Here is a 23,691-nt window from a genome sequence, read left to right as displayed (position 1 = left end):
GAGAGAGGCAGAGACACAGGCAGAGGGAGAAGCAGGCTCCATGCAGGGAGCCCAACGTGGGACTCGATCCCAGGTCTCTAGGATCAGGCCCCGGGCTGAAGGCAGATGCTTAACTGCTGAGCCACTGGGGCTGCCCTGTAAGAGTATTTTTGAGCCTATTGACAAACCAGACAGGAAGTATGTAGATTTCATGCATGGAAAAGCATAAATAAAATTCATTTTTAATCATGTAATTGTACTGTCATTTGTTTCCATGTAATTGGTGAAGAATTGCATTTATATTCATACCCTGGGTCCACTTTTGGAATAAAGCAAATGTAGTGTGAAAATGTCAGTAACATACTTTTGAATTATTGCTTTTAAGTGCTTTACTTTTTGGTGTTTGGTGAAGTGTAAGGAATATGTGGTAGGATAACATTGATGCGTAACCTGAGTTTATAAGTAGGAGATTAATTAAACAAACAAAAATACCGAAGTATTTATTTCATGTAAGGTCACTGCAATAAGACAATGACCAAAAATATGAAATGATTCGTTTAAAAAAAAAAAAAAAAGCAGCTATTTGAGTGCAGGTGTCTGTGTGTTTGTGTGTAGAGAGCAGCGAGTGAAGGGGTAAATATATGAGTGTTCTATGTTAGAGAGGCCATGGAATTCACCCAGCCTATAACACTGATTTTATAGATCAATTAGGGAACTGACTTTTTTTTTTTTTTTTTTTTTTTTAGATTTTATTTATTTGACAGAGGGAGAGAGAGAGAACGTAAGCAGGGGGAGTGGCAGGCAGAGGGAAAGGGAGAAGCAGACTCCCCACCCCCCATGGAGCCAGGAGCCCAATGCCTGGCTCCACCCAAGGACCCTGGGATCATGACCTGAGCCCAAGGCTGATTGATGCTTACCCAACTGAGCCACCCAAGGCCCCAGGAACTATCTTTTTCTGAGTCACAGATTCTTCAGCCCTAAAGAGAAGGGAAAAATAGTATATTGGTCCCAAGGCTAAAAGAGAATTAATTTAAAGGAAAGGACATAAGTAAAGCTCAGCCCTCTGCCTGGCATTTTACAGGCTTTCCATAAATACTGCTTCTTTGCCCTTTTCCACTATCACAGGCACATATATGGGCAGAGCCAGAGCCAGGATCGAACTTGAATTTCTGGATTCCTTAGCTAGTATGTTTTCTGTTTAAGTTTAGTAACAAGCAGTTGTTATTTTAGAAAATTCGGAATGGGTTGGTACACTTGAATGCAAGTGTTTTCATGGTGCGAGTCTATTCAAAATGATTCCCCACCACTGACACACACACACACACACGCACACACACACACACACATAGAACAGAAAAATAAATATACAAACAACAACAGCAAGCAGTCCAAAGAGAAACAAAGCAGGAGTGAAAATGGTGCTGGGTCGAAAGGGAGAGGGGCCACATCATGTACAGAATGCATGTATTCTTCCCTTTTTGTGCTTCTTAAAAACAATCTCAACATTCACAGTGCTTGATATTTTCAAGGAAAGTGTCTCATTTCCATTAACAAGGAAACCTCCTAATTCACAAATATACACAGTGGGTGATGTGTGTTAATAGCACTCTTAGCAACCGATAATGTGGTGCAGTTAATGTATCTCAGCTTGAATTAACTTTACCACAAGCCATTGTTTCCTTTTTATACAGCACAGGATCCTGTGGAAAAATCTCTTAGAATCTCACAAGGGGAATTCAATTAACATTACTCACTACTGTACAGCAACATAAAAATGGAGGCTATTTTAACCTTTCTCGAGTTTCCTGCTGATCAATTCAATGCTCTCCATTAGTTTAACCCCGGTTACCATAAACTCATCTTCATTGTTCGGAAAATACCTCTTCACTTACAGGGCAGAGTATGACTGCCAAAGGGAAACCAGGATAGCCGAAAAGGACCAAAAAATGCCTGAATATAGTGTGTAGGTTTGTCCTTGGCATAACATTACTTAACATGGTGCATTTTAACCCCAGGACCTTCTACTACTGCAACTGACTCAGCCCTACGTATCATGTAGTTCCACTAATTGGAGTATCCTTCACATTGCAAAAATCCTAGATTTTTGCCATTAAAAAACCAGAAAACTGTAACATGGTTTTAATTAAACACACAAATGATTGCGCCTTTCTGAAATAATGTCATAGGCAAGAAAAACATTCAATAGGCTAAAAAGCTAAAGCATCCTTGACACCTTTCTTCTTCCTCAGTGCCCATACTCTATCACATAGCGTGTCCTGTTAATTTTATTCCTCAGATAGTGTTTTTTTTCCATCCTCCCAGTCACCACTCAACCAACTCTAAAAGAGCAACCTCCAACTGATCTCTCAGAAAACATTCCAGCATCCTCCAACTCCTCCCTTGTATTGCAGTAAGAGTTGTCTTCGAAATTCAAATCTCCTCATGACATTCACTTTGCTAAAATATTTCCGTGGCCACCCCAGAGTCTTCAGATTAAAGAGCAACATCCTTGCAGACAATCTTGCGTAGCTTGAGTGTTTTGTGCCTCACTCTACCCTTTGATCTCTGGGGGGGGCTCTAATCACATTAACCATTCAGTTTGTTGACTATGCCAACCCTTTCCAAATGTTTGTTAGTTCAATTGTTTTACTAACACATGCACAAAAAAGCAAGTTCTATGAGAAAGACTTTGCCTTTATTTGCTGTCACACATCGTGGGTGCTGTTAATAATTATGAGTTTAATGGATGAAGATAAAGAAAACACTTTATTAATGATGCCTCCCATGGTTCCAGAGGGACTGGAAAAATTTTAATTCAGTTCACCAAGCACATTTTATATCTTCCATAATTAAATTCCTAAATTTGGGTTGTTATGTAATACTCATTCAACAAATAATAAATAAGAGAAAGACAGCACATTCCCACAAAGTGCTCACGTGTATTTAGAAAGACATCCATGTCATCTTCCTAATGATTTTGTATTATTAAATATTTCACCTCAGAATGACAATGTCAAATAAGCAGATAATACTATTTAATATTCCTCAGTATGAAATGAAGATGGGTTAGTTCCCTGTATTTAAGAAAAAACAGAAACAAACAAACAAAAAAACTGTCTTCAAGGCAAAAGTAAATCTTTTTAGATTTAGGTACTGGAACTGACTCAGCCCTACCTATCATGTAGTTAGTAGATATATTTTTCAATTGTTATTAATCAAGTTAAATGGAGTCCATTTCCTTTAGCTCTTAATAAAAATATACTCCTATCAAGTAATATGGCCCGACTAGCCCTCCTTACTACCCGTTTAGAACTTGCATCTTCCAAGTATACAATTGTCTTACTTACTCAGACTATCTTCATGCACTTATTACTGCCCCATGGGTGTGTAGGGGTTATGCTCTCCGAGTGCTCATCAGCATGGGAGGCTTGCTGAACAATCAAGAGCATGATAGGAAGACTAGAACTGTGTGGAACAGCTTGAATTCTAACACTGATAGCAGAAATTTCTACTTAGTGGCTTTGCATGTGTTGAAATTTCAAACTTCAGTGTCCTTATATTTACTAAAAGGGACAGTAGCTCTCACTTAGACTAGAAGGTAATTATGTGACACGGTTTTAAAATTATAGAGTTCTCTTTGTCAAATAGTATCCTAAGGCTTTTGGTCCCAGAAGATAGTCCTAAAAAAAGAGAACTCTGGTCAAATGTTTTGTAATCTAAATTATCATGAGAGATATACAAACAATGTCATATATTAAAATTCAGATAGGCCATGCCTTCAGGAAAACTATTTGCTTGTATTTAACACAGGGCTTTGCGAAGCTCTTTGAATCATGGAAACTTTTTTTTATATATATATATTAGTAAAATATAGTAAAACTACTGTTTGAGATAATATAACATTAGTTTGTACTTTTATACATGGAACATATTGAATCAGATTTCTAAGAAAGAAGGAAAATGGAAAAATGAAATCATTACATTTATATATAATTTTGGCATATATACTATATTGACATATGGTATTATATTATTTGGATGAGAAAAAAATAAAACATTTGGTTACATATATGCATTTCTCACCTTTAGGCTACCAAATGTAAAGATATATCAAACTTTATGAATACTTAGCACCAGATATAACTAGTCAAAAGATAAAATAAAACTACCTTAAATTTCTTTCCCCTTACAAATGTAATAGTGACTCTATTCTAACTTTTTTTATTCTAAATTTTAATTTGAGATTACAAAGACAGATTGAAAAAGTGAATCAGAGCACTTAAATGGATAGCTGAAATCTGTTAGAAACATTCTCTATACCTCCAATTAACCTAAATTATTCAGATGTTTGCTTCCCTTGTACTTTTCATGTGTTGTAGAATAATTTATACTCTAGAGTCATTATATTTCAATTATTCAAACAATATAAGTACGGCTTTATATATGCTCAGAATAGCTTGTTTAAGGAATACCCTTTTGCATTATTTCTCAATGCTCACTTGGTAACCGTGACACATACTTGGTTATGTTTAGTTTATTTATTTTTTATTTATTTATTTTTGGTTATGTTTAGTTTAAATTAAGAGCTAAAGATACAATTGTTGAATGGTTGTAGCAGAATCACAATTTTATTTGACTTAAGTTGAGAAAAGGGTATGGGTTAGTTCAGTTTCATCCCTATGCATTCACTTCACTTATTATAGATGTAAAAGGTATCATAAGCTAATGGAGCATGGGATTCTCAGTGGTTTAATTTTCAAGACTGACTTACAATGATTGAGATTTAAAATCGTTTCTATTTTGTAAAGACCAAACCAAATCAAACACATATAAATAATCATGCCAGAAAATCAGCAAATCTTTCTTTGAGTTAAAAAATTATCTTGCAAAAATGAATTGCTTTTTAGAGTGGTGGCCCTCAAAGTGAGGTCCTTTAAATAGCAGTTACATCATCAAGATCAAATGAGAAGTTGTTATAAATGCAAATATTTGGGCTCCACCACAAATCTGCTGACTCGGAACTTCTGAAAATGGGACCTAGCAGTCTGTTTTTTTTGCAAGTACTTTGGGTGATTTCGATGACCTAAAGTTTAAGGGTTTATGTCTCCAGGAACATTGGCAATGTCTAGAAACATTTTTGTTTGTCACAACTACAGAAGGGTCGCTCCTGGCATTTAGTAGAGAAAGGCCAGGCGTGCTGCTAACCATCCCACAACACCCAGGACAACAACAGCAAATAATTACCAACAAAAAACTACCCAGCCCAAGATATCAGTATTGCTGAAATCGAGAAGCCTCGCTTTAGATAAATGAATAGGGACCTCTAATACTAACAGTTTTTTTTTCTATCAATGTCACCTATTTAGGTAGACCCAAAACAGGTGAGAAGTATATCTCATACACTTCTATAAGCCAAGTGTGTCTACATGTTAAAGATTATTGTGTGATTTGCAGCCTGAGTCTCTGTAATGTCTTTTGAATTAGTGAGTAGGTGGACTCAATTATTGGAGACATGTTTGGTCAAGGCTCTTGACTACTGTTTTCAAGAACAAAACTTGACATGTGGAATAGTTGGTTACTATAGTCTTTCATTTCAGGAAGGATTTCCTTTTATATAGTAATGGTTGAAAAAGAAACATTTATCCTGAGCATTGAAATTTGGAGACTTTGCACAAGAGGAGATTCCTCTTGTGTACTGTCTGTGTTTGAGAGTGCAAGACTAGTGGTCCCCAGGAGCTATGGGATGTGCTTTCTTGCAAAATATGGCCCACGTATTTGTTCATTTATTGCTTGATTAATGGAAGCAATTCTTGACTATTCTATATACTTAGTATCTTGTCAGTTCTGAAAATACAATAATGACTCAAAAGGGCAACAACTTAGTAGAGTAAGAAAAAAAATTTAAAAATAGAGTATAATAATGTGCTGTTTAGAAGTAATTGGTTATTTCATAATTTAGAAGTAATGATATTTCTTCAGCCAAGGAACTGTCATATAACTTCATATAACTTCACAAAGCGTGATTGCTTTTACTTTATTTTGTTTATTTGTTTGTGTTTTCCCTTTGAAGACTAATCCACAGTATCTCTTTTCCCTAGAGGCAGTTAAATATATCGTGTTTTTCATCACTGCAGTGTAAGGGAAGATTCTAGACAGAAGAGAGAAAAAAAGAAAAGGACAGGGCATACAGGTCAGGAAAAGCTGCAGGGCTAAGCACACAAACCAAACATATTCCCAAGACTAACAAGTAAAGCAGATAATCAGCATTTTGCAGAGCCTATTGGGGAGAAAGAAGCAAAAGCTTCTGTGGTCTTCATGTTAAAAAGACACCTCTTCTCTGGAATAAAAAAAGTTCACTCCTGGCATCCCACTTGCTGGTCTGTGACCTTGCTTATGTCATTTAGTCTGTCTGATATTAACTTCTTCTTCAGAAAATGTGTGAAAACATAGTACTAGCCTCATAGGATTATTGTGGGAATTAAATAAGATTATTCCTATAGTATTTTCCCTACAGTTACGTGGATAAATGCTCAACAAAAATTTCTCTTATTGTTATTAATTAATCTTAAAAAATAGAGAATCTAGACTCAACAATATGGGCATAATACACTCATGAGATCGTTCTAACAGACTTCAAATAAAATAGTTTTGAATAATTATGTCACCAGAATGAGAACAGCTGTGCTTCATTGTATTGATGGTATAAAATATTTTTCTTACAGTTTCTGTAATTTCAAAATGCAACAATTTAATATGGATTACTTTGTAAGGTCAAGAAGATGAAAGTTAATTTGAAAAAAATGTCATTTTTAATGAATCAGTTTTAAATGCATTTTAAAACTGGATGCACATTAATGAATGTAAATCTAAAGAGATATAGAATAGAAAGGATAGGCCTATATCTCATTATTGCAAATACTGAAGACAAGCTTTCCAAATTAGCTGACTCTGAGTGAATTTGAAAGAGTTAGGAAGAAAAGAGAGAAAGAGGACACTGAAGTAAATTGAATAGTTCATGCGCAGGCAACAAGGAGAAAGGGCAGAGCATCTTTTGCAGACTTGCAAATGGTTTCATAATTCAGAGCAAAGAATATTGAGAAGGATTAGTGTAAGATGAAACTAAAATTATGCCCAGGGTTTTGTGTGAGTTATTAAGAATTATAAATTCCACTGAAATATTAAGGAACCTTTGTATATTTTAATGCCATTGGAATTTCTCTCTGGATTGAGGACTGTAAGACTGAAGCAGGTTAAGAGTGTTAAGACTGTGGCAGAAACCATGGTGGGAAAAGAAAAGAGACTAAATTAAAACAGTCGTCACAGTGGGATTAGCATATAAGAACCAGACTAATTACTTCAATTCTTGATTAATCCTTCTCTCACATTCTATACAGTACTTTTAATGACGAAGCGGATGAGGGACCCTGAGTAGCATAAGGAAAGAATATAATAGAAGGAGAAGGGGTTGTGGGCCATTGGGCTAAAGGGAGGGAGAGACCATGAGTTTAAATTTAGTCCATTATATGGGTTGGCCCTGACACAGCTATTCCACATCTATTAGGCAATTGGATGTGAGAATGAGCCAGTGTGAAGTTTGGGAAAGCTTTTGGTAGCTAGAAAAAAAATTTTTAAAGATTTATTTATTTGACAGAGAGAGAGAGAGAGAGAGAGAGAGAGAGAGAGAGAGAAAGTATGAGCAGGGAGGAGCAGAGGGAGAGAACCTTCAAGCACATCCCATGCTGAGAGGAACCCAGACATGAGGCTCAATCTCACGATCCCTGAGCTCATGACCTGAGTAACAATCATTAGTTGGACGCTTAACCATCTGAACTACCCAGGTGCCCCCAAAATGGGGGGAAAAACATTTGTGATGGAAGCATTGGACATGGAGTATCAGTAATGATCTGTTTAAAAGAAAGGACAAAATGTGCTGAGAAAATGCCAAGGTCGGCAGAAGCATGGAGTTTATAGAAGGGTACAGGGAAGGAAGGAAGGAAAGGAGGGTTGCACTGGATTTGAAATGCTCTAGAACACCAAAAAATAGTAATAAACTTAGCCTGTTTGGAAACGATACACTACCTACCTAAGCAGGGCCATAGCATTTCTATGTAGCATATGGCCTGGTATAGAGATGTTGTGTTTTAAGAGAAAAGGCTATGAAAGCAGCCTGCCTAGGTTTAAAGCCTAGCCCTAAGCCGTACTAGTGCTGGGACTCTGAGCAAGGGATTAATCTCTAAATTCCTCAGTTGTGTCATCTGCAAAATGGTAGTGATTAGGTAATAAGATTGTCTATTCCTCTTAGTGTTAATATATGGGCCACTATGTGGAACTAGAAAGTGATATGTATGTGCAAATGTATGAAATGCATAATCCTATAGAGTACAAATATTATTACTCTATCTTTTCTTATTTTATTCTATTAATGATATAGAAGATTTTCTCTCACTCTCTGATTTTGTCTGCAATAAAAAAATACAGCAGCTGTCCTCTTTTTAAGGCCAACTTTTTTCCCCCTGAATATTGAATTACAAAGTCCTTCTCATTCCTTGGAATACCATAATCATGTCGTATTTCATGTATAAGACATAACAGTAACATTTAAGAATTGTCAAAATGGTACAATATTCATTTCATCTTAGAGCACTGGGTTGGGTTTTGGTGTTTGTTTGTTTGTTTGTTTTGGATAAATAGCTGATTTTTTTTTTCCAGTTGAAGGATTCAAATGTCAACTTATTGATTTTTTTTCATGAATTAGTATTTTTTAAAGGTTTTATTTATTTATTCATGAGAGAGAGAGAGAGAGAGAGAGAAGAGAGGGAGAAGCAAGCTACATGCAGGGAGCTCGATGTGGGACTTGATCCAGGGACTCAGGATCACGCCCTGGGCCAAAGGCAGGAGCCAAACCACTGAGCCACCCAGGGATCCCCCGAATTAGTATTTTTATAGAATGGTTTTTATTTTTTATTTATTTATTTTTATAGAATGGTTTTTAGAGTAATTTCAGTAACTGAATTTTACAGCACAAAAGTCCCAACAGACATCTACCTACGCAAGTTTTTAACCTATTTATACTTTTATTTATTACCTCTCTCTGAAAAAGAATATAAACATCTGAAGTCATTTCAACATATTTCATTTGGCAACTTACTTTTGTTATGTTGTAGTCATGCATTCTATAAATATTTGTTGAACCCTTAAAATGTTCCAGGTACTTAGTGAGTATGGGGATTAAAATAATAATGTAATATGGCCAGTGTTGTTATATATTTAATAATGCCTACTGAATAAACCAAATGTATCAATGAAGTAGGCATAGTCACCATGGGAGTTTAGTTCAATGTGTATTTTTTGAGTAGTACACTGTGTATCCCTCCAAACAGAAGGATCACAATTACCAATTTATTGGATCTGGATCTCTCAGATCCATTCTTCACTGACTTCTCTGGGAAAATTCACTTGGACCTTTAAAACATTTTTTTTTTTTAACCTTTCCCAGATGGCATAACATCAGTCTTTGTCAAGAGTTGGTGTTAGAGACATCCTCAAGATAAAAGGGTTTCCCCTATTTATTTCACTGTGCTCCTTTTAGCGGATTCTTTTAGTACACCCAGGGTGCAGTCTTGCAGGGGCGGGGGGGGGGTTATTCTTCAGCACCGGGCTCTCCCAGTATGTGTGCCTCCTGCACCACCCAGATTCTATGGCACACAGAGGTGAACACTCTTCCCATGGACTACTTCTCCTGATACCTAAGAAGGCAGATTTCCAGCAAGTTCCACAGGTGTAGCACCAGAGGGACTTCTCTATCATTCAGTGACCATGCTTATTTCCTCTGTAGGGAGGTCTAGATCACAGACCCTGGGGCAGTGCCTGGTCTTTGTATCTGTTGTTTAGAGTTCTCTTTAACTCTTACTGACAAGCCCTCATTACTCTCCAATCCCTTATTATAAGTACTATTCTTTATATTAAACTTCTTATTTTCAGATTACTGTGTAGTTGGTATCTGACAGGTACAGGCCTCAAATCTAAGCTGGGGGCATTTGGGAAGTTTTCCCATAAGAAGTAACTTCTCAGCTGAGTTTTGGATATTGAGTAGATACTAGCTAGGAGGATAGATAAAGGGGAGATGGATGGGGTTTTAGGCAGAGGTAAAGGTAGTTAGAATAAGAAGATGGTTAAGTTACTGTTTTTCAAAGTGTGGCTCAACTAGTAACGTAAGTATCATGTGGGGACTCAAATGAATACAGATAGCCAAGATTTATTGAATCAAACTCTGGGGGTGGACCCAGCAGTTTTTGTTTTAACAAGTCCTCTATATGATTCTTTTTTTTTTAATTTCATTTTTAAAGATTCTTATTTATTTATTTGAAAAAAAAGTGAGCGAGAGGGAGAGAACATGAGCAGGGCCAGAGGGAGAAGGAGGAGCAGACTTTTTTGATGAGCAAGGAGTCCAATGCAGGTCTCCATCCCAGGATCCTGGGATCATGACCTGAGCCAAAAGTAGACCTTCTGCACTAAGCTGCCCAGGGTGCCCCATCCTCCATGTGATTCTTATGCTAAAGTTTGAGAACAACTAGTTTGACTGGTGAGGATTTAGGGGTGATATTCCTTATAATGATGAATGACTGTGCTATCCCCAGGTCAAGAATAAATAATATTTTAATAAGCAATTTGTGTGTGTGCTAAACTTCTTGAAATTTGATACTATTATTATTACAGTGAAAAAAAAAAGCCAAAACAAAATAAAATAAGCAAACAGAAAAAAAATAGGAGCATGTATAGATGAAATAAAATAACATGGAATTTTTTTAAAAAGCAACATTATTTTTATTCAGAAACTGTCAGCCTTTAAAATACTAAGTGTTTAATGCTATGTATTTCATTTCCTCTAATAACACCATCCTGTGTCCCACAGAGGATTAAACACTGTATTAAAAAAATCATTATTGTCTTTCAACTTACACAAGCCACATACATCAGTGTGACAATGTGCATAATCTAGTATTAGGAACTTCTCCACTAACAAGGTTTTGATCATTTAATTGATTTTTTTGTGTGTGTGGCCTAAAGTCATTTAACAGAACTCTTATTATTGCAGAGTGGTAACCAGGATGTGTTTTAAGGTCATCTTATTCATGTGAATAAAATGTGAAAAATATTTCCATTAACTAGAGTGCTATATACTTCTTCTCAAGGTTAATTGTTTCCTCTGATCTCCAGTTAAAACTTATTATTCTTAAACTCAGAGATTAGTAAAATGAGAAACAGAGGAAGCATTCAATATCTGGAAGATACTGATTGGAGACTTTGTTTTTAGAGGTATAACAAAGAACATTCAAAATTAGTTCAAAAAGATAAAAACAATTATGATAAATATGATAAGCTCACTCTTAAATGTTCTGTGTTTAAAAGCAAGCCAAAATATATTTGATAAAGAGAAACAGATACAAATTATTTTCCTAAAATAATTTAATTTTAGGGCAATTTAGGAAGAATATGTGTTTTCTCACTCTTTTCTAAGTGAAAATGATTATTAAAACAAAATACAGCCAAGATCAAAGTTTACATTGAGCCTTTTGAAACATATGTGGTCCCAGGCTTATGGGGAAACAGTGATGGATATTAAATTGTTCGGGACCAGAATGTGACTCTCTAGTAATGATCAAAGTGTGTATCTAAACCAGAAATTCCAATTACAAACTATTATTTAAAACTGTTGCAAAGGGAGGCCTGGATGACTCAGTGGTTGAGCATCTGCCTTTGGCTCAGGGCTTGATTCCAAGATTCTGGGATCGAGTCCTGCATTAGGTTCCCCGGGGGTAGCCCGCTTCTCCCTCTGCCTGTGTCTCTGCCTCTCTCTGTGTGTCTCATGGATCAATAAATAAAATATTTTAAAAAATAAATAAAACTATTGCAAAACAAATAAACCAATTTTTGTAACTTTTTAAAATTCAAAGTTTCTACTATCCATTACAATTCTGGAAATGTTCTTCTTTAAAATTGTATGGATTACTGAGATTTATTACAGGAAGTTTATCTTTCAATGCTCACTATTTCCATAGGATTTGTCTCCTACATGTGTAGGGACACACAATTATGTTTTCATGCACATTCCAATTTTTCCCCCATTGAAGCTGAGACTCCTTCATTCTTTATGATACATCTACAGGAGCCTCTATGAGGTATAGAATGGCAGCTTAGGAGCTAAATTTCAAATTATGGAATCTTGTATGGTACAACTGTGAGGTTGTTAAAGATCTTAAGACTTGTAATTCACAGCCTAAAACCTTGATATAAGTACAATAGAAAAAGTAGATTGTTGGTCCTGAAAGTGGGATTTGGTGGTATATCACTAATTCAACTTGTTGAACCAAGAAAACAGGGAGTTTGAGAAACAGATGACTGCAATTTTCCTTTTGAAAGCATACAGGCATGGAAAATCTCTGATGAGCGATCAACGCTCAAATAAAATCAATCTCAGGTCCATGTTCCTATAAAGAGAAATAATGGAGAGCCCTGCCGGAGAGCAGATGATGAATCATTAGCCACTTGCTCATGTCATCATGATCTCTCCCTTCCATGAGAAAAGCCTTGAGTAAATCACTGCAATCAAAATCTGTACGCTGAGAACATGATATTAAGAGCAATAAAAGTACAACTTAGGTCACTATTTTATAAATATTTGGTCAGATAATATCAAATAAAAGCCTTCTCTTTAGGGCCGTTTAGCTTGGTAATGGAAACAAACAGAACTAACCAGAGGATATCCTCAAAGTCATGGTGTCATTGCTGTAAAATGAGGCTGAGCCCTATTGCAGCCTCCGTATGAAGCTAAGGACTCAAACAAGAATACGGAGACTGAAACATGATGCACTTGTTACACAAAGTAAAAGTTATTTTGGGAAACTTATGGCTCTTAAGCACTGGAAATATTAGGCCTATGCACAAAGGGACAGATGCAACAGAGTGGAACGCCGCCTTCTCACTTTGCCTTGTTATGATACGCGTTTTGTGCATTTTGCTAAATCTACATACCACCTTGTCATTTTGGTTATACGTGTTGAATACCTTTTTTACATCCTGAATATTTTTGACAGACCTCTTTTCTGACTTATATAAAGGCATCTAGAAAGGAAACGATGCTACCATCACAAAGAGAAAGCCAGTATCACTTGACAGAAGTTAATAATGCTCATGACTCTGATCCTGAGATTTGCTGTAGCTATTAACACAGGCAAGCTATTTATAATCTAATTGATGCAGTCTAATACTAATTAACTAACATGCCTTCTTCCTTCATGGAGCTAGACAAATTGACAAAAAATCAAAGCCCAAGCCCATTTATCGGATTGCAAGATTTCAGAAGACAAGTGATACATAGAAGACCAAGCATAAATGGTTAAGCATAAATGGATTCTATAGCAAAAATGGGAAAGCAGAAATTAGATCACTCAATAGCAACAGTGAATCTAGGAAGTGATGGAAGAAGAGAAAGACTTGTTAGCATTCTACACCTAACCAAATTCTTTAAAAAAAAAAAAAAGATTTTATTTATTTATTCATGAGAGGCACAGAGAGAGGTAGAGGTAGAGACATAGGCAGAGAGAGAAGCAGGCTCCCTGGGGGGATCCCGATGAGGGACTCAATCCTATGATCCCAGGATCACGACCTGAGCCAAAGGCAGACACTCAACCACTGAGCCACCCAGGTACCCGCCCTAGCCAAACTCTTAACCACAAATTCAGAGGGAAAAGCATTTTCAAATACAGAAGGGCTTACAAATTATCTAATACACACAGATTCTTAGGAAACCAAGAAAAATAAAAAAATAGTATCTAGGCACCAAGATTTCCTATGTTAGAAAGCAAAGAAGTTCAGGGTGTAAAACTTGCTGTAAGGACCAAAGCGCAAATAGTTTGGATTGAATCCATAGGAAAACAAAACAAACATGAATAAATGAATAAATAAATTGATAGATTATCTCATAAAGTTGAGAACTGAAAATTAATTATTGATAGATGACTGATATCTGAATTGGTTTACCAAAATAAATAAGAGATAGTTCTTTTGAATTCAAGTAAATAATTTTAAAAAGGCGAATTTTATCACTATAGACATAGAAAATGTTATATAGTGGAAAAATAATCATCAAAGATTACTTGAACTTGCAGTGACCAAAATTACATAATCACAGCATGGTAAGAATGAATGCATATTAAATTCAAATTGTGATATGTCAATATTTGAAGAAATGACAAAAGAAGAGAGTGATAAGATAGCTAAGTCATACTTAGTAGGAAACAGGTGATGAAATAAATACATAAGAATATCTAAAATAGATGAATCAAAATATAGAAGCATAGATGTCATTTGAAAATAAGTTGTAACAGTAAAAGTAGCAACTAAAGGAAATGAATTGTGTTGTCCAGGGATGAGATTAAGTTGAGCTGGAAGATATTAAATAGAAAATATCTCAAAAATTTACATATTTTCCTTTGAAAAAAAATACTACTCCACTTACTAAAAAAAATAAAATTGCAGTAATGAGGAAATCAGTGTCTATATAACCTTCTGCCCCACCTGTGATAGGTACATGGTCTGCACATCAGGTCTTTTGTGAACACTCTGAGGTGACCAAAGATGGAAAATCATTAATCATCAAGAAGATGATACATGGGGTATAAGATACCTCTCAATACTAATAAACTTAATATAAGCCTATGAATCTGAAAAATAAAGTTTATTTTAATTAATTTTAAAAAAATTATTTTAATTTATAGAGAATGTACACAAGTGGGGGCAGGGAGAAGCAGAGAGAAAGGGAGAGACAATCTTAAGCTGGCTCCATGCTTAGCACGGAGCCTGATGCAGGACTTGATCTCAGGATCCTGAAATCATGACCTGAGCCAAAATCAAGAGTCAGTTGCTTCACCAAATGAACTACCCAGGTGCCCCAATAAAGTTTATTTTAATTAGAGTTTACCTCTCATATAACAAGTATCTGATATATATTATATCCTATAATACATATTAAATATACATATATAATCATCTTTAATATAGTCTGGAATACTTAAGAAAAAAGGCTTTCGATTCTTGTCTGATTCTGTAGTGCTTGGAAAACATAAGTTTTCAATATATGCTGCTGCTTATTATTATTACTTAAAGAATTTCAAAACTTGTGTCTGAATTATTTGGCAGAGGTAAAAAAAATTCACAAATCTCAGAGCTTATATCACAAAGCTCAGCTAGAGCTTCTTTTTCCACTTAATGAAAGAGAAAAACAATATTTCCTGAGATGTGCCAACAATCAAGTGTGCTCCCAAGTATGGATTTGTGTATTGGTCAAGTATTCCCCGTTCTATATATGAGGAAAAGGACACTTTTTCTGAAGTTACACATCTAGGATTTGAGATTTAAAACGAAGTCAATCTGGCTTCAAAGTTTGGATATCTTTTCTAATCTACAAATCCAAAAGAGGAAGACAAACATTGTAACTGAGAAAAGGCCTCCATCTGTAATAAGACAATATTCAAGTCTATAGAAGTTTCTATATTCTTTTTCTTTACCTTCAGTCCTTCTACAAAAGAGAGAAAGAGATGACAGACTTGTAAAGGTTGAGAGATTTGAAAGTATTTAAGTTTGGAAAGCAGTAGGAACCTATGCAATAAATGGTAATATCATTTGCCTGGTTTCATACCTCAGAATGTAACAAAATTTTGGAGTTTAAAAATACAATAGACACTTACTTTAAAATATCATACTTATACTGGGAGGACTTTTGCTAGAACATGTTAAAGCTTGAATAATCATAGCAGTAATCTGGAGAATTAATTATGAAATTCTCTGCAGTGAAACAATTTCCAATTATGTTTCAGACCATCCTTTTCAGTGAGTGTCTTGTTTGCTTGCTGTATTTCTCCCCATGGGCTACTTTGGGAGAACTATTTTTGAAAAATATATTGTAGATTTATGCAGAAGCACTTCATATTTTGAGCACAACTATGCCAAAATGTGAACTCTGGAAGACGAAAATTTGTAGCAAGCATGTAGGGCTAGGGACTATTTAAAGGCTTTGTTGCTCTGTAACAATAAATGGCCTTTTTGCACTCTGTAGGATCTGGTTCCAGAAATTTACATCGGTGCTCAAAGTAGGAACCTCAATGGACTCGAGCAGTAGAAAAAAATCTGAAGGATCATAGCAACAAGGGAAAAATATCCAAAGACTGAAACCCATGACTTAAGCTATTAGAAAAGCTTTGCAAACTGTATTTATCCTAGCGTTTACTTTTAAATCAAGAATTAAATGTAAAATATGTTGGGCAAGTGGAAGATAAATGTTTGCTTTAACAATATTGGAAGAATAATAAGTGGGGATCTCTGATTAGCTAGCAAAGAATTAAAGACAAAGAGTAACAGGGAGATGGGATTATAAAAGTAATAATTTGGCCCATAGAGCAATAACATTTCTTGCTCCTTGAAAGTCTGATACTGGCAAATTGAAAATCAGTAAAAGCCTTTCTACTTAAAAGTCCATATCTATGTCACAAGAACAGCAAAGTCTTTATCTGTTTTGTAAAATATGTATCTGGGTGCATAATATTTATGTGAATTCCTTACAGCCAGAGTGTTTTGATATTTAGAAGAGTTCAGGGTTGTTGTTATTATTATTATTATTATTATTATTATTAAGAATTAATAATTATTATTAGTATTAATATTGAGAGTTATTATTATTGAGAGTTATTATTGAGAGTTATTATTATTGAGAGTTATTATTATTATTATTGAGAGAGTTACATGACATCATTTGTAGGGTTTGACTTAGCATCTCATGATCAAGTACAGTGATGTTTCAGAAGCTAAACATATAGATGTTCTCGAAAAGATAATTCTGATATCTTACTCATGAATGTGTTTCACATATGTGCAAATGTGCCCAAAGAAATCTGTAAGCTTGAAAAAAAAAAAAAAACTATATGATAAACCAGGGAGCTTAAAAGCATGTATAAACGAAGTAAGACACACATAGCAGAAGTGACACACATAGAGATGAGAAATAAACTTAGATTTAGAGAAATCTAAATCTAGAGATTTAGCACTTAGGGAAGCCTCTGAGGCCATAGAGAAAGCCCTTCATTTTTCTGCTGGGGGAAACTGAACCTCAGAGGTATTAAAAGACTTAACTGATATAGTCCTAAGGCAAAACGATGTCGTGAGATTACCAGGGTCATTATTAAAATTACCTAGGCTGTTTCCATGACCAGAGACACGCTCTATTTCTTGCTGTCTTAGAATAATACCTCTAAAGGGAAAGATAAAATCAGTAAATGTTTCCCGGTTCCTACGGTTCCTATCTAATTTACTTACTTTATTTGTCCTAAAATCGATGGGAATTTAATATTGTGATGACCAGGAGCCCAGTTAAGCTCCTTGCAAATTCTCGTTTGCTGCTAAGGGTACTTATGGTCCGAATATATCGTACTCACGTGGGATATGTTCTAAGACCTCCAGTGACGGCCTAAAAATGAGAATGGTACCAAACACTGTATATGCTATGTTTCTTTCCTGCACATACAACCCTATGTATATTTAATTCATAGGTTTAAAAGCTTAATTTATAAATAAGACAGAGTAACCGTTAACAATAAATAATAGCAGTCAATTATAACACCATACTGTAATAAAAGTCATGAGAATATGGTCTCTCTCTCTCTAAAAATGTCTTATTGGACTGTACTCACCCTTCCTTTTGTGATGATGTGAGAGGATAACATGCCTAGGGGATGAGATGAAGCGAGGTGAATGACCTACATGTCTTGGTGTTGCACTAGGCTACCATCGACCTTCCGCCAATATGGCAGAAAGAGGATCATCTGCTTCTGACCAGGACTGACCACAGTAACCCAAACTGCAGGTAAGTGGGGACTACCCTCTAACCCTTGAACAAACTTTAATATAAATTTTTGTACTTTGTGATTTTATAATAGCATATGTGTTCTACCATCTTAAGCCCCCTTCTCTGCTGGCTTTGTTGGCCTTATTCAAAGTCATTTTTTGCTGCTGTTTATTTTCTCTTTCTCTTTTCAACAACAAATATCTCTCAAATACTGCTTATGCTCTAGGCACCGTGAGAGCCATGCACCCATGAACAAAAAATCAAGATACAATGGGAAGATCAGTAACTAGTTTTGCAGCCTTGAAAAAGTGATGTAAGCTCTTTCATCCCTTATATCTGTAAAATCAGAGGTTATGAGATACATGTGAGATTAGGAAAATAATCACTACTGGGGTGCCTTTTCAATCACAGGTTGTAAAGGATAAGATAGACCGAAGGGTTCAGGTGACATAAATGAGGTAGAACACATTCATTTTACAGAAACTGTTTTGCAGAGTTATTTTCCATTTAATGTTGTGGAAGCTATATGCATTATATTACATACCTACCTTACTTCTACAGAATTATTTACATCAAGGCTGCTAATTGAAGACCTTGAAGGAAAGATATTTGAGGGTGTGAAGGAGGAGAGATTATGAATTCAGAGAGAGAATATGAGGAAAGTGGATATTTATCAGAAAGAGGGAGAGAGAGAGCAAGAGAAAGACAGTTTACTAATAAAGGACAGTAGGGTCCAGAAAAAAAAAAAGGGAGAATGGGTGAAACATAAACCCTGTTAGGTGATAATACTGTTTGCTTCGAATTTTTAAAGATGAGTAACCATAAACTTTGACTTTATGATTTTAATAATATATGAAGTTGAAATACATTTAATTTCATGTCAAGATGACCATTTTAGGAGCACCTGGGTGGCTCAGTCAGGTAGGCATCTGCTGTTGGCTCAGGTCATGATCTAAGAGTCCTGGGATCGAGTCCGTCATCCAGCTCCCTGCTCCACAAGGAGACTGCTTCTCCACATCCTCCCCACTTGTGCTCTCTCTCACTATCTCTGTCTCAATCTAAAATAAATCAATAAAATCTTTAAAAAAAGGTGAACATTTTATGCATACTGCCCATTGTGGATGCCATGCTATCCCAAAACCACCTTCAGTTCCAGAGGATTTATTTTCTCAGCTCCTGGGAAGCCCTGTTGGCTGACAGTTCTTGGCTAACTGCTCACTTTGGAAACTGCGTCTACCGAAGACAATCGCCTTATGAAAGACAGACTCTGGTTCCTGGAAAGGCAGATAGATTCTGGAGTATAAAAACAAGTCTTTTTTGCCAATTTAGAAAAACTCTGAAGGGTCATTTCCTCTTTAACGTATCCCAGTGGATCAGTTAAAGTCTCTTTTGTGACTATCACAAGCCAATTGATCCCTGTGGCTTGGGGCACTGAAGAGAGAGAGCTCCTTCATACTCCATTTCCAAGTCTGTTTCCCAGGAAACCTGATCTGTTACAATGGTCTTCCTTTACCATATTTTATTATACGATATTCCATAGAGTACTGTTGGATATGCAGTTTATTTATTAAACCAATTTATATGGAATCTATTTTATCTTCATGCACAGAACTGAAAAGATCCTTAGAGAAAAAAAAAAAAACAGATTCACTGTACCGGAAAAGTGAAACAATGAAAAACACCATGTTAATTCTCAAGATATTAGAAAAGACCAAAACGAGTTAAGCAAGAAAGAAGAGATAAGATGGTGAGAAACCATCTAAACATGATTAACATGATTAGATCTATGTAATCTAAACATGATTATATAGAGTGAATAACACTTTAACACCGTATGCAGACCTGTATACTTTTTCCTTTTGTTCAAAAACACTTTTAATCACTTCATGCATGGTGATTGCAGACACAATACGATGTTCCAAAGGAATAAAATTTAAACATTGTTATTTCCATTATGAAGGAAATATGCAAAGAAAAGTATGGTAATGGACTCCCTGAGCTTTTACAAGTTCAGATTACTTTTTGCTAATGAAAATTTTCTTTTATTTCATTTTGATTTACTCTTACTCATAGAATTATGTATTGTCTGGTTTCATCATTATATTTTTTTCATCATTGTATTTATAGTATCAACACTTTGTGCACTTTTCTAAAGCTTTTAGATGTTCTGAAGTACTAAGCGACAAACATAATAGTAAGGGCCATGCTATAATTCAATTTACAAAGATTTACTTGTTTAGATCTCCCTGAATTACAACTATAGATCCCTATGCCCTGCTTTCAAAGCTCAACAAACAACTTGCCATAAAAAGAAAGTGTTCATTGATAATAGGATAAATTCAGATACATATGTGGAAGCATGAGAAAAAATCAATAAGCATTTGATTAGAAGAGTGATATTTAGAGTTCTGTATTCATACTTAGTGGTTATATGAAACAGTAACAATCATAAGTGATATAATTCATTCCAAATACTGACTAGATATTTCAGATAAGTCTCAGACACAAAATATGCCAAATGTCTCTTTTTAAGAATAATTCAAAAATAAAGACCTCGAGAGAATTAATAGTTAATTGGTGATGTGTTTAGAATTGATAGGCAAGGGAGACTAGGAAGTGAATAGTAACTCTGAAGGAAGAGTCTTAAAAGAAAAGACACATTTATTAAGCCTCAAAGAAATGTTCAACTTGTAATTGGTAAATGTACTCAGATGAACGTGAATTACTGGACATTTCAGTTACACTATAAAGTCTAGAGATCTAGTAGCGAATTAGGTTACATTCCATAGTCTTGGCACTGTAACAATATGCCAGAACTCTTTCAGAGAGGATTTTAATTGAGGATTTTATCTTAATTATGAAAGGGGACATCTAAGAAGTAGTTTAAGCCTTAGAGCAAAAGAATTCAACAAAAAAACAGTTCAGATTCTGGCTAAAGGCGATTAACCTGAATAAAATCCATTTTATTTAGGAGTCCAAGTACCTAAAATTGAAGAGGTAAGGAAGCAAGCATCATCTCCCTGTGAATATATAAAAATGTCCAATATATAAATGAATTGGAAAAGCTTTTCAGTTTCTGTAGAAAAAATTGTACTTAAAGAAAGCTTAGTTAGCTGTCATATTAAGCAAAAATATCTATAGTTCAAAGATGCTATTTTCACATGGTTGGTTAATCTAGTTAAAGCTTCTTTGCATTTCTGAACTACATTTTTGAAGTGTTTTGGCTGCTGATAATTTTTTTTCTTTTGGAAATTAATCATACTGAATGCAGATACGCACAGCTACTAACACTTTTAATATTGATTTATATTTAACATATATCAATGTTAAGTAAGTGTATGAGGCATATTGATGAGCATGACACAAATATTGACTACCATTTTGCAGCAAATAAGAAAAGTTAGCACAGTCATTTATTACTTTTTTTTTTCCTTTTAACTCTCACATAGTGTTGTGGATATTATTGACTATATTCCAATTCTAAAAATCTAACATTGAATTAAAACCAGCTTACACAGGCTTGCAAATGGATATATTTTTATGAAATTATAAGACTTTATTTTAAAGGAAATTAAATAAAAAAGGAGAAAGCATTTTACAGATTAGTGTATCTGTTGCCTTCCTAAGGTGTCGCTGGAGATTTTGAGTCTTAAATCAATGTGGCCTTCTGATCATTGTGTTCAATCATGTCATTTGAATACATATTTATTTAGTACTCCATATGTTCCAAGTTGCAAGGCTTAGGTGCTGGGGATGTTCCCAAAAATAAAGCAGAAACTAACTACTCCTATTCTGTGAGCAAATACAAATACAGCCTCCTTGCAGAAGTTAAAATAAAACAAGGAAGAATCAAATAATGAAGAATGTGACACATGATGTTACATGGACAGGGGGACACAATGCGAACACCTAACCTCTATAGGAAAGTCTCCAAAAGATTTCCCAAGGAAAACCATCAAAATGATTCGAGTCAAAAGAGTTTGGGTTGTTTTTCAAGGCAAGTGTGTGGTGATAACAAAATTATCTAAAATACAGAATATCTGAAAAATAATCTTATTTATCATTTACAAAATAATTCTAGGGGTACCTGGGTGGCTCAGTCTGTTAAGCGTCTGCCTTCAGTTCAGGTCTTGATCTCAGGGTCCAGGGATCAGCTCTGCCTCCTGCTCCCTGCTCAGCAGAGAGTCTGCTTCTCTCTGCCCTTCCACCCTGCTCCAGCACAGGAGCTCTCTTGATTTTGCTTTCAAATAAATAAATACAATCTTAAAGAAAAAGAAAAATTCTAGTCTGTTACTCTTGGTTGTAGTGTGTCTTTCTTCCCTATAATAATTCAGTGACCCAATATTCTTCCATTTTGGGACAAGAGTACCACCATCCCTTATTTTTTTTTTTTTTAATATTTGCACACAGCTGGTAAAAATAAGAAGAAAGCATGGAGGGGGTAAATTTATGTTTCAAAGCCTTAAGCCAGAACTGGGATACTTACGTACATTCATTTGGCACCTAGTCACATGGTTAAACTAAGTTGGAGTAGGGGCTAAGAAATACACTGTGTGGCTGGAAAGCTATATTTGAGTCATAAATCTGTACTATAGAAGAAGTTACTAAATATTGGTGGACAATACCCATCTCAGATACAGAACATGAGAGTGCAGTCATTAGGAAAAGAGGTTAGAATAGGAATGTTAAAATATGACCATTTAGTATCTGTTAGTGCTTTATTCCAAATAAAGTAATGAATATGATTCATATATGCTCAGGGAAAGAGTATTGGAAAAAATTAGAAGAAACACAAAAATTAAAAAAAATTATCTGAAATGTCTACAAACTTTGAAAAAAACAATTTGAAGAACTAAATAGAAAGTTGTCTTTTCAGTTGTTTATGGAAACAGGATATGGAACATGTTTTTTTTTTTTTTTTTTAAATGAGATATTCAGGGCTTAAGAACCTGACTCTGATTGATTAGATATAAATAAAACAGATGACAGAAAATTTGGGTAGGATTTGGTCTGTCCTGATGAACTTAAACTAGAATTGAGTCCACTTGTGTGGGGAGCAAACCACTTGCATATTGACATAAAGCCAAATCTAAGCACTGGGTAACTTTCCCAGGAAGATTAAGGAGCCTGTAGAATAGGGCTTCTATTGAGGATGGTAGGCTCTGGAGTCAAGTTGTACAGGTTTATTCTCAGTAAGGCTAGTAGTTAAAAGTTCCAGAAAACCTTGGTTCGTGTTTTACCAACAGGGATCAATTCCTGACGAAAGAGCAATCATGTATGGTAGATCTAAGCCAAAAAGGGTCATATTCAGGATATTTATACCAAATATCAGGGATTTTTACTGGCAACATATTGCACGTAAGAGCAAAAGACCAGGTGAAATATATGGCAGAAAGTTTCCTGGATTTACTAAAAAAACCCTGCTAAGAAAAGAACAATAAGAAAAGTAGGAAGTGTCCTTTATATTTTAGTTTCTCTTAGGTCCCAGGTATCCTTAATCAGGAAGACAGGACTAATCTTTTTTTCATTGCTGTGGGCAAGAACACCTGCCCGGGGCCTCGCTCCCATTCCCACTACTCTTCTAGCATTCCAGGTCCTACTGTGCGAAGGCAGGTCAGATTAAAGAAAGAAAGAGAGAAAAAGAGAGAGAAAGAGAGATGTCAAATTTGACAACTCTTTCATTTTTACTTTAATTTCAGTTATATAGATATATTGGTATCTATATATGTTCATGAGTCATTATTTCCTCCCATTATAAACTGCACCAAAACAGCATTAATACCATTGTTTTCTTCATTGCACACAGTAAATGTTAA

The 23,691-nt window shown here is 35.2% G+C and overlaps 1 long non-coding RNA gene across 11 annotated transcripts in view; it reads right to left on the bottom strand.

Moving 5' to 3' along the window:
* Positions 1–23,691, bottom strand: part of LOC144302696 (uncharacterized) — a 79,273-nt gene that overhangs the window by 30,588 nt on the left and 24,994 nt on the right. For 7 of the 11 annotated variants that reach the window (XR_013369748.1, XR_013369752.1, XR_013369700.1 and 4 more), the window contains 2 exons: positions 21,963–22,137; positions 897–956 (listed from right to left, as the gene is read on the bottom strand). The exons of 1 other annotated variant lie outside the window; for it this stretch is intronic. This is a non-coding gene — a long non-coding RNA (uncharacterized LOC144302696). The remainder of the gene's footprint in view (positions 1–896; positions 957–21,962; positions 22,138–23,691) is intronic. 3 more of the 11 variants (XR_013369734.1, XR_013369747.1, XR_013369727.1) reach the window with 2 other exon arrangements.

This window comes from Canis aureus, chromosome 2 (genome assembly GCF_053574225.1).
Source record: "Canis aureus isolate CA01 chromosome 2, VMU_Caureus_v.1.0, whole genome shotgun sequence".
Lineage (NCBI taxonomy): Eukaryota > Metazoa > Chordata > Mammalia > Carnivora > Canidae > Canis > Canis aureus.
This window is presented reverse-complemented; position numbering and strand designations above follow the sequence as displayed.